Source organism: Clarias gariepinus, chromosome 26, assembly GCF_024256425.1.
Source record: "Clarias gariepinus isolate MV-2021 ecotype Netherlands chromosome 26, CGAR_prim_01v2, whole genome shotgun sequence".
Classification (NCBI taxonomy): domain Eukaryota; kingdom Metazoa; phylum Chordata; class Actinopteri; order Siluriformes; family Clariidae; genus Clarias; species Clarias gariepinus.
The window spans coordinates 4,302,054-4,313,319 of record NC_071125.1 but is presented as its reverse complement, the minus strand read 5'-3'; the positions used below and the strand labels follow the sequence as shown (position 1 = coordinate 4,313,319).

The 11,266-nt window shown below is 42.8% G+C and overlaps 1 long non-coding RNA gene across 1 annotated transcript; it reads right to left on the bottom strand.

Moving 5' to 3' along the window:
* Positions 1–3,580: 3,580 nt before the first annotated feature.
* Positions 3,581–8,078, bottom strand: LOC128514124 (uncharacterized). Its single transcript, XR_008356438.1, has 3 exons — positions 7,923–8,078; positions 7,747–7,837; positions 3,581–3,748 (listed from the first exon to the last, which is right to left on the bottom strand). It is a non-coding gene; the product is annotated as an uncharacterized LOC128514124 (long non-coding RNA).
* Between the last annotated feature and the right edge of the window lie 3,188 nt (positions 8,079–11,266).

Below are 11,266 nucleotides of genomic sequence, written 5' to 3'. Positions count from 1 at the left end.
TGACAAAGTTTGGCCTTGACACTTCCTCTCTCAGCAAAATTTATGGGTGACCGATGAGGGGGCAAACATTAAATTAGCTCTGCGGCCATACCAGAGATTGGACTGCATTGACCATGTTATTAATATGGTACTGCGCCATGGGCTCGACATTGCAGAGTTATCCAAAGCCGACAGTGCTCCAGACATAGGAGATACCATTGCTGCCGCTAAATCATTAGTCAGGTACGTTAAACAGTCGGGATTGGCTGCACAACTGTCAACAACATTGCTGCAAATGGGAGACAGTGAATTCCATACAGGCCATTTATCATGAGCTCCATGAAAAGCTGGAGGCACGAGGGGAGAGCGCGCGCATTGAAAAAACAGCGCCGGACACACTGGGCTTTTTGAGAGACTTTCTCAAGCCATTCTATAAAGCACAGCTGGAACTTGAGGGAGACAAGTATCCAACACTTAATTGTGTGTGTCTCTGGTGTGAGAAACTGAAACGCCACTGTCAGCCCAATGCCCTGGACTCCCCTCAGCAAGCTGTCGTGCGTAAACGGCACGAAGACTGGCTCGCGCATAAAGTGATCCACAAGTTTGCAACATTCCTCTGGCCAAAATTTACCCAGCTGAGAATGTTGTCAGACTTAGGCAGGAATGCCGTACATGATCATATACGCACTCTTCTGTAAGCCATGGCTGCAGGTGCACTAGATGTGGAGGTTCGAGACCCAGAGCTCTCCGGAGTCTAACTCCGGAGTGCATAGCACTGACCTGGCTAATTTTGCAAGTTTTGGGTAGGATGGTTTGTTGATCTTCCACCAGCCAAGAACATCCATTTAATTTTCCATGACCTCGTCATCTTCCCAGTCAGCTGGCTGTACATTTTCCCACTCCGCCCCCAGCAAAAAGAGCGAATTTTGCGGAGTGGGAAAATGTACAGCCAGCTGACTGGGAAGATGACGAGGTTTACAAAATTAGCCAGGTCAGTGCTATGCATCCCGGCCAGTAGCAGCAGCAGTGAAAGGGTGTTCAGTGCTGCTGGATGCACAATCAGTGAGCGCAGGACCGCGCTGAAGCCGTCTACAGTGGATTCAATCATTTTCCTCCACAAAAACATGTAGCCTAATCATTGTGGGTTTTTCAAATAATAACTAAATATTAATTGAGTCTTAAATGCATAATGTAGACAGGGTATATGTAGGCTAATGTTGGCATTACTATTTTATTAAACGTTTACTGCCGCGTCGAGGCCGAATTGTGGAGGGAAGTGGCGAAGCAAATCCTGCGGGGCCTGTATATTAATTTCGTTATTGCCAAATACACATCTTAATTTTGAATTTATCTTAATTTAATTTGTAAAGAAATACTTATTTTTATTGGAATATTGTTGGCCTATTTATAGGGTTAGTGTATGCCTGGACTTATTTAGAGTGCTGAGATGTTACGGAGGGCTTTTTTATTTCCTTAACCTTCCACGTTGCCTGTAGCTTATACGTTAGTCATAAACAAATAATGTTAAAACATGAATAAATGACTCATTCTTGACCAAAGGCAAAAGAGCTGTGTGCTTGCGAACATTTGAATAATGTTGAGCTATAAACGGGTTTGGGCTTTTAAAAGGCTGTCAATCAAAATGTACTTGTCGGGCTTGGGCCGAAATCTGTCGGACTCGAGCCCTGTCGGGCCTAACTTTTAAGGCCCGATTACAGCTCTAGTCTGAAGTGGCAGAAAAGTATGTTAGTGTGGTGCAGGACTTGTATAAGAGTGCTAAGATAGTGGTAAGATGTGCTGTAGGTGTGACAGAAGAGTTCAAGGTGGAAGTGGGTCTGTATCAAGGATTGGCTCTCAGCCTCTTTTTGTTTGCTCTGGTGATGGACAGGATGACAGATGAGGTAAGACAGGAGTCTCCATGGACTATGATGTTTGCAGATGACATTATGCTTTGTAGCAAGAGCAGGGAACAGGTGGAGGAAAATTTGGAGAGGTGGAGGTATGCTCTGGAAAGCAGAGGAATGAAGGTTAGCCGGAGCAAGACGGAATACATGTGTGTGAATGAGAGGGACTCAAGATGAACAGTGAGGCTCCAGGGAGCAGAGGTAAAGAAGGTGCAGGATTTTAAGTACTTAGGGTCAACGGTCCAGAGCAACGGAGAGTGTTCAGAGGAGGTGAAGAGGCGGGTACAGGCAGGTTGGAATGGGTGGAAAAAAGTGTCAGGTGTGTTGTGCGATAAAAGAGTATCAGTGAGAATAAAAGGAAAGGTGTACAGGACAGTGGTGAGACCAGCAATGCTCTACAGCTTAAAGACAGTGGCACTAAAGAAAAGACAGGAGGCAGAGCTAGAGGTAGCAGAGCTGAAGATATTGAGGTTCTCTTTGGGAGTGACATGGATGAATAGGATTAAGAATGAGTTCCTCAGAGGGACAACCCATGTTAGATGTTTTGGAGATAAAGTCAGAGAGGCCATATTGAGGTGGTTTGGACATGTTCAGAGGAGAGACTGTGAATATATTGGTATAAGGATACTGAGGTTGGAACTGCCAGGATAATCCTTATTTTAGGTAATCCTCAACAAACCATTATACAGTCAACACATTGGAAAACAGCTTTAAGACAATAATTTCACCCGATTTAAAGGCGCAGAGACAACACTGATATTTCACTGTGAGATTTATTTCCTTATGTGTGATTGTTTTTTGCCCACATGATGGCAGTGTGGGGTAAGGGGTCAGATTTAGTCAAGTGGAATGGTAGGCTTTACAATGATTATTTTTGTCAAAGTAGTATAAGACTCATTTTGAAAAGCCTAGCTACCCAAAAAATCTAAACAATTTACAACAAAATAATTATATTTTTGCAGAAAAAATTATCAAAACATTTAGAATAGACATGTACATGAAGTAAATATTAAACAGACATTAAACCTTACTTAACCTTTATATTTATAAATCCTCTTGGCACTGTGGGCATGAAAAACTTTACTGTGTCAGTCGCTCGTTTTCAAAAAAATAATAATCGTATTCGGAGGTACCACAGTTCTTTATGTTTGAAATTTGGCAACGTAAAGGTAAACACAATTAATTCTCTGTTCTGTACTGCAGCAGGGAAGAAACCATTTTTAGTTAAACATCTTGTCATGTTGATTCCTCTTGAATTAGAATGGTACATCATAATTTGCATAGATACAGGAATCTCTGATCTAAAAAAAGAAACATAAAGAAGAGAAGAAATTCAAATTAAATTATGATAAATTCTTCTTAATTTTTAAAAAATAAAACAAATTTTATTAATTATTATCCTTAAATGTTTTGTTTTTCTGACCCAAACACCTGTATAAAGAGTGTACTAAAATTGATGATTAATAATTCAGTTAAATTTCTGATAGTTACAGGTTTTTCCCTACTTTCATTTAAAAAAAAATTGTGATTTTACAGTGTTTTCTAGAATCAGTGTTATCTTCCTAAATTGACTGTATTAAAACTCTTTGTATTCAGTTATATAAACTTAACTCAGATTATGGAACCACCAGCTAAGAGGATGAATCTAATGTGTTAGAGTAGATCCAAAACCTTTTTTTTTTTTTTTTTTTTAAGTATGTGTATTGACATTTTTAACATTGTTTACCTGCTTTTTATTAGCACGTTGAATCAGCTGTATATTTGCATACAGGTTTTCATCTGAATCTATATGGTCATTATGGTACCTTCCCTCATGCTTTGTAGCCTGGGTAATATTGAGGTCTCCACTTGGCTCTGCATGACGTCTAAATACACATACAGTAGTCATACATAAAGACATACTGTGTATAAATCTTTTTAATAATTTATATGTTAATTTCATATAAGACCAAATGAAAATTCTCAAACATTTGATATTTTCTTCAAGCAATAATTTCCTGCTCGAAAAACTGTAATAATTCTTGAAGAAACCATGACCCCTGTTGTTTAGATACATAAGCACACTGGTATAAATAGGATATTTTCTCATCTGGGCTTTGGGGCTGGAAGCAGCGTGATTTTGTAAGGGGGGTTAAGGGACTTGCCAAAGGACCTATCAGTGGCCCTTGTGTTGGTGAGGCTCAAAAAACCCAGTCACTCACTCATCGTCTTTACCGCTTTATCCTGTATTCAGGGTCGTGGGAGGCCTAGAGGCTATCCCAGGTGACTTAGGGCACGAGGCAGGGTACACCCTGAACAGGGTGCCAATCCATCGCAAGGCACACATACACACACTCATTCACACACTACGGGCAATTTGGGAATGCCAATTAGCCTAATGTGCATGTCTTTGGACTGTGGGGGGAAACTGGAGTACCCAGAGGAAACCCATCAAGCACGGGAAGGACATGCAAACTCCATGCACACAGAGACAGGAATCGAACCTGGCCAGGAATTTAACCCAGAGCCTGGAGGTGCAAGGTGACAGTGCTAACCACTCCACCACCGTGCCTCCCTCAAGTCATATACTCTTAAAAAAAAAACACTCCTCCATTGCCAGTCCCAATGTCCAAAAGAGAAAAGTTGCATGTCACGCTAACAAAAATTACCCTTGTTACAGAAACATCACATTGTTGCTCAACATCACAGAAGGAAGGAAAAAAATGTCTCGGGTTACTTTTCTGTAACCCTGTTTCCTGAAAAAGCGGGAATGAGATGCTGTGTGAAAGTGCTATGGGAAACGTTCCTCGTGACCGGTTGTGAAGCACGTGTGTGTCAAACACGCCAAAAATTTTGGCATGTATAACCTCGGTCAGGTGACATCACTCGATTAGGTGCACCTGGAGGTTATAAATAGGCATGAACCGGTAACATCCCCAGGTCAATTTTGTCTAAAGGATGTTCAGTCACGCATGCAGTGCGGCATTGGAGCGCAGCATCTCGTTCCCGCTTTTTCAGGGAACAGAGTTACAGCAAAGTAACCCGAGACTTTCCCTTTCAAAAGCTACACTTAATGCTGCGCAAAAGCGCTATGGGAACAAGAATACCCACTCCGAGGACAGGGGCTTCGAGAACAACTGCGGAAGATAGTGGGTGAGGATGCAGAATAGCTCCAGCTAGCCAATGGCAAAGCCTAAGCACCATAGAAAGGCTGATGAGGCCCGCAAATAAGCCAGCAACTAAGGGGTGCTTTCCACAAGCCCCATCAGTCAGGACGTGGGCCAGAAGCGGCTACGTATGTTCTGAGTGTACTAGGGCATAAGCCCGAGGTCAACTTTCCTGCAGAAGCTCCAGCACTGGAACGGTTCAGCAGTGGACTGGGTCTGCATGTTTCACCATGTCCTGGAATGTAAATGATCCTGAGGGACAGAATTTGTCCTGTCCTCACAGCAGAATCTAGTGTGCTAGTCTTCTTAGCAAAGCAAGCTAAGTCTGCCCAGGCTTTATTACAAGACTGCCGTAGTGTTGTCCATCCGTGCTAGGACATGTTAACCTCTTGACTACTGAAGGGAGTATTTCAGGGCCAGAAATAGAGTAATAGTTCTGAGGCAATTGATGTGCCACACGAGAAGATGACCTCTCCACATCACCTGGGCTGGACGGCCATCTAAGGCCGCACTCCGGCCCATAAGGGAAAACATCTGCTGTTAGCAACTTGCGACGACAACACGGACCTAAAGTGGTCCCCAGAGTCAAGGACGAGGGTCTGAACCTATTGCCTCTGGGGATTGGCCCTTGGATGAAATCCCCCGGCACTTAGCCACCACTGAAACCACTCTGGGAGAGGTGACGTTACCACCTGGCCTAGCTTGTACTCCTTTAGAGTGCCATAATGAATTCAGCGTGAGCAGGAGACAGCTGTGCTCGCATTGCGCTTGGATTCCGCATGACACTCAACTTCATACCTCATGTCGGAGGGAGAACGCTTTTGTGGTGTTAAGACTCCACCCTGAGAAATGAAGTGAGCTAGGGCGACGTATTGGCACCAAATGGCTCTGTCAGGGAGGAGAACTTGTGCTATGGCCCCTTTTTCCAGCAAGGCTGTGATTTTGAATTAACAGAGGTGCTCACTGTGGTTTCACAGAAGTGGAAACCCACGCCGTTGAAACACAGTGATTAAATCCTGTAGCCAAGGAGACATGCGGTGTCCTGAAACACGACAGAAGCCTCTCTAAAAAGTGCACGACTTCGACGTTTCGGCTAGACGGGTGTGTTAGGTGTTCGGCACGTTTCACTGGAGGCCGCTGTCTACCGAAACACCAGTGGTGGCGGGAATTGAGCACCGGTCTCCTGAGGGTGTCGACAAGGAGAGACATTGGACTACAGTTCGAAAGATCCCAGGTTCAAACCCCACAACCACCAAGTTGCCACTGTTGGGCCCTTGAGCAAGGCCCTCAACTGCTCAAATGTATAATGAGATAAAAATGTAAGTCGCTCTGGATAATAGCGTCTGCCAAATGCCTAAATGTAAATGGCAAAATTTTTGGCGTGTTTGACACACACATGCTTCACAACCGGTCACGACGAACGTTTCCCATAGCGCTTTCGCGCAGCATCGAGTGTAGCTTTTGAAAGGGAACAGCCAAAAATGAACATAATAATTAGAAAATGAATTTTTCTAGGCTGGGTGAGACCGCATATTTGTAAAATGGATGGAATTGTAATCAAAGATGCTATGTACAGTGGAACCTCGGATTGCGAGTAACCCTGTTTGCGAGTGTAAAAGTTTTTTTTTTTTATAAATTTTGATTTGAAAAACAAGAAAGTCTTGCTTTACAGATACCGAGTATCATGTGGCACGCATGCGCTTCCTGTTTTGACGCTGGGCGTAACGTGATCACATCTGAGCCAATGGTTTTTTAATCGTCTCTCCTACTCTTAGTGCGTGGATCTCACTGGTATAATGAACATCCGTGCACGCGTGTACTGTTAACTAGAACACCGTGACCATGTGTGTGTGTGTGTATAAAGCATCTTTTATTTTGTGTTTGTATGTGTGTGCATGAATGGGGTCTTTTCATGCGCGCGTGAACTGTTTATTGTAACACCTGTGTGCGCGTGTGTAAAGCAAAAGTAAGTCTCATTAGAGAGGTTAAAAATCCACGTTCTTTTTCTCTCAGCCTGCACTGATTCCGTTATGTATGCGCGCGCGAGTCATTGGACACCATGCCCCTCCACTCCTCCTCTCACCCTCACACACACACACACACACACACTCTAACGGAATCACTGCTCTGTTGCAATTCTTTTTAAAGTTAAAGCGCAGGTTAATTTGTTTTATTTTTACTTTACAGCAGTGATTCCGTTAGTGTGCGCGCATTTGAGTGCCATTAGAGAGATTTCTTGTTTGTTTTACCGATAAAACAGTGTTTCCATTAGTGTGTGTGTGTGAAAGTCATCCCACACAGTAGTCCTCCCCCTATCAAATAAGAGAGGAGAAAGGGTTGCAAGGTACACGCAGCATCTAATGCACAGCGTAAAAGCAGTTGTGGGCAAAAGCGCTGACGTTAAAAAATAAACTAAAGCATTCACCTGCGGTCCATTGTTACAATAAACGGCTAGACAGAGTCGTGGTCTAACCAAAAGCGGGAGATCAAAGCCGTAACCTGGCATGCCGTGACCTGGCATACCGTGACATTAATTTTTTAATATTTTGTTTGTAATAATAGCAGTATAAAATTCAAAAGATATATTTTGGATCCAAAACTATATTACCTGTAGCGTATTGCCATAAAAGAATTTCAGATTTTTATCTCCATGTTAAAATGCATACTGCATTCTCTAATAATTTTCACTTAATTCTTTCTTCAGTACATAACTTTACCTCTTTCTCCAGAACACGGTTACTGTAATAGCAACTATTATGATGATACACACCCCGGCTGCCCCAACTGTCGCTAGTGTAGAAGCAGTCCCTAAAAGCACAAGAACAAAAATCATCTATCCACAAAGACTTCAATTATTATGTATGCTGTCAAACTACATTAGTCTGAACAGTACCTTTAACCTAAACAAGTATCTGAAAAATTTCTTTGCCCACACTGTTTGTTGCTGTGCAGGTGACATTGTGGCCCTGAGGTCCAGTCAACTCTGACACTGTCAAGTTTCCATTGTCCCGGGTAGTGGTGTTAAATGCTAGAGAAAGTGCACTGCTGCCATCTACAGTCCAAGAGATGGTAGCCTTCGGATTGGCCCCAGCTTGGCATTCACATGTTAATCTCCGACAAGATGGATGGAGAATCTGAAAAAGTAAGAGACATAATTGGACAAGAATTGCTGAAGTAAAAAAAAGGAGAAAAGAGAAAATGTTAACATGCCTACTCTTGCAGAGGTGATATTAATCCATAGCAAAATATTTTAGAGTTTGAATACTAAAACGTAAAGTGGAAGTAAAGTCTAAAGAACTCTTTATGTTTTAAAGTATGAGAGTGAGTCAAAAATTGTGTGCACAAATGTTTTAGCTGCGAGCCACGAATACACCGATGTCTTTACTTCTTCATCAGAGGTGACTCTTCATCAGTGTTGGGAGCCGTTACTTTTTAAAGTAACTAATTACATTACAAAATTCCTTTTATTATAAAGTAATCTATTACATCACAGCGTTACTTTCTGATAAAAGTACTGTAACTAGTTTGAGTACTTTTCCATTGCAGAAAAAATGAAAACTCCTTTGTAATTCCTCATGCATGTTGTTTCAGTCAAGACCTTTATAATTATTCTACCATCGTCACTCAGCAAAGTTTGGCCCATAATCTGCTAAACTGCAAAACAACTAATACCCCTATCTTATAGTGATGGCGTGCTCCTTTGCTGGGCGTGTGTCCAAATCTACTATCGCTCCTTACTCACTCCGTAGGCTCCCTAGATAGACGGCACCCCCTTCTGCAGGTATGCAAAGTAACGGATGTAATGCGGTGGAGCATAAGAGAGTGGCACGCGAGTGGGGCAATGTCATGAGCCCCAGGTACTTTAAACAAGGACACTGGAATTCCACCCTTTGATCACGGCGCTGAGGACAGCGCAAGGAATAACTGCGCAAGCTCCTGAGGCACCTACACTCCCGTGCCAAGCCCACCTTCGCAGCCTAGCCGCCTAAGAGGAAAAAGCCGCGAGAAGGTTTGCATGCGTCTGCGTGCTCCACTCCGCCCACCGCCACCTATCACCAGCTGTGTGCCCTGCACGTGCACAACCTTTCCTTCACTTTCTCCCCATCCTTCTCCTTAACCCTTACCTTCCCCATTTTTCCTAAATAAATTACCCTTTTTTCCGTAAGACCTTGCCTCGGGTCCATGCTTTATGGTGCCGCCCGTGCACATAGGGTCGAACCCGTTACAGTCACCTACGCGGTTTCGCATGGTGGCACGGATTACATTTTTGAAAGAATAACTAAATAACTGATAACACTGCTTTTCATCCTCGTACGGCAGCTTATAGTGGACTAAGTAGGTGAAAGTTAGATGGAGCAAGATCAGGACTGTAGCAGGATACTTTGACACCTTGAAACCAAAGGTGGAAAGTTCAATTCAATTTTATTTATATAGTGCCGGGTATCATGTTTCACGCATGCGCCGAGCGTTACATGATCACAACTGAGCCAACGGTTTTTCTCTCTCTTGTGCTGCGGAATCGTCTCCCCTGCTGGGTCTTAGTGCTCGTCACTTACTGGTATAATCAACATCTGTGCACGTGTGTACTGTTTACTATAACACTGTGACTACGTGTGTGTGTGTGTGTGTGTGAAACATACTGTTTTTTATTTTGTGTTCGGAAACGCGTGTGTACAGCACGTGTACTGTTTCTTATAACACACGTGTGTGCGCGCGAGCAAAAAAAATCTCAAAACAGAGGTTAAAAATCTATTTTCTTCCTCATCGCGGTGTGTGTGTGTGTGTGTGTGTGCGCGCGCACGCGAGCGTAATTAGACACTGTGCCGGCTGTGTGTGTGTGCGTGTGTGTGAAACCACCCATTCACAAAAACACACACGCATGTACAGAAATGAAGGCAAGAGACACACACTCTGCTCTCTGAAGAAACTCTTCGCAAATCTTTTTAGAGGTAAGGTGCTGGGTCATTTGTTTGTTTGTTTTACTTTACAGCAGTGATTCTGTTAGTTTGCGCTCACACGAGTGTCATTAGCGATGTTTATTGTTTTTTTTTATTAGATAAAACAGTGTAGCGGGAGAGAGACGTTGATTTATGACCGCTGTTTACGGGAGTGTAGTCCAGTGCGGGAGATGCATTGTGGGTAATGCAGTCCGGTGTGTGTGTGAAAGCAAAGGCGAGATCTAAGCTAGGATATAGAGCCTGAGTTTTGTTCTTCAGTAGTTTTTTTTGGTGGATTTACAGTAAGTGCAGGATCCACCCGAAAGTTTGTACTATAACCTGACAATGCAGGAAATAAAAGAACAGGCATCGACCAGTTTGTCCATCTCATCATTACACGAGCATGAATTAATGTTTTTCCCCGATGCATACAAAATCATTAGTCTACTTTTACCGCTGTGCTCTGGAAAACTTTATGCGTGCGTGGTGTTATTAGGGAGTGGATTATTGTGGATTATAGTGGATTATTGATGAACAAAAGTTAGGCACATCAGTCACTTGCCCTTAAATAAAAGGGGGTAAAATGAATAAACCGAGATGCGTGTTTCTTAGCCCCACCCCAGTGAACACAGCGTATTCAGAGAAAAGCGCGCGAGCGAGAGGTTATGCTCAGACCACTGAGCTTCCACGGATTCTAAAATTGACAGTGTTACGGTTTTTTAATCGCTGAAATGAAAGAGATAGGAAATTTCCTTATTATAACATGCCATGTATTGTTTTTAATCACTTTATACACAACCTGTGATTTTTATGCTATTTTAGAGATGGAAAATACAAATGGAATCTTTTTTTTGTTTGTTTTTTATTTTCATTTTTTATAAAATATAAACTTTCAATATTTAAGAAAATACCAAAGTAAATAATTGTGTATAGAGTAATTACAACCTACACAATTTATGTTATGATAAGGAAAATCGTCTCGGGTTACTTTGCTGTAACCCTGTTCCCTGAAAAAGCGGGAACGAGATGCTGTGCGACAGCGCTATGGGAAACGATTCCTCGTGAAGCACGTGTGTGTCAAACACGCCAAATATTTTGGCATGTATAACCTCAGGCAGGTGACGTCAACCGATGAGGTGCACCTGGAGGTTATAAATAGCTATGAACCGGAAACACCCTCAGGTCAATTTTGTCTGAATTGCTTTGTGTAGGAAAGAGAACGCTTTCCGTGGCGTTAAGACTCGATCCTACAGAAAATGAGGTGAGCTACGACGACATGCCGATGCCGAGGTGCTAGCTC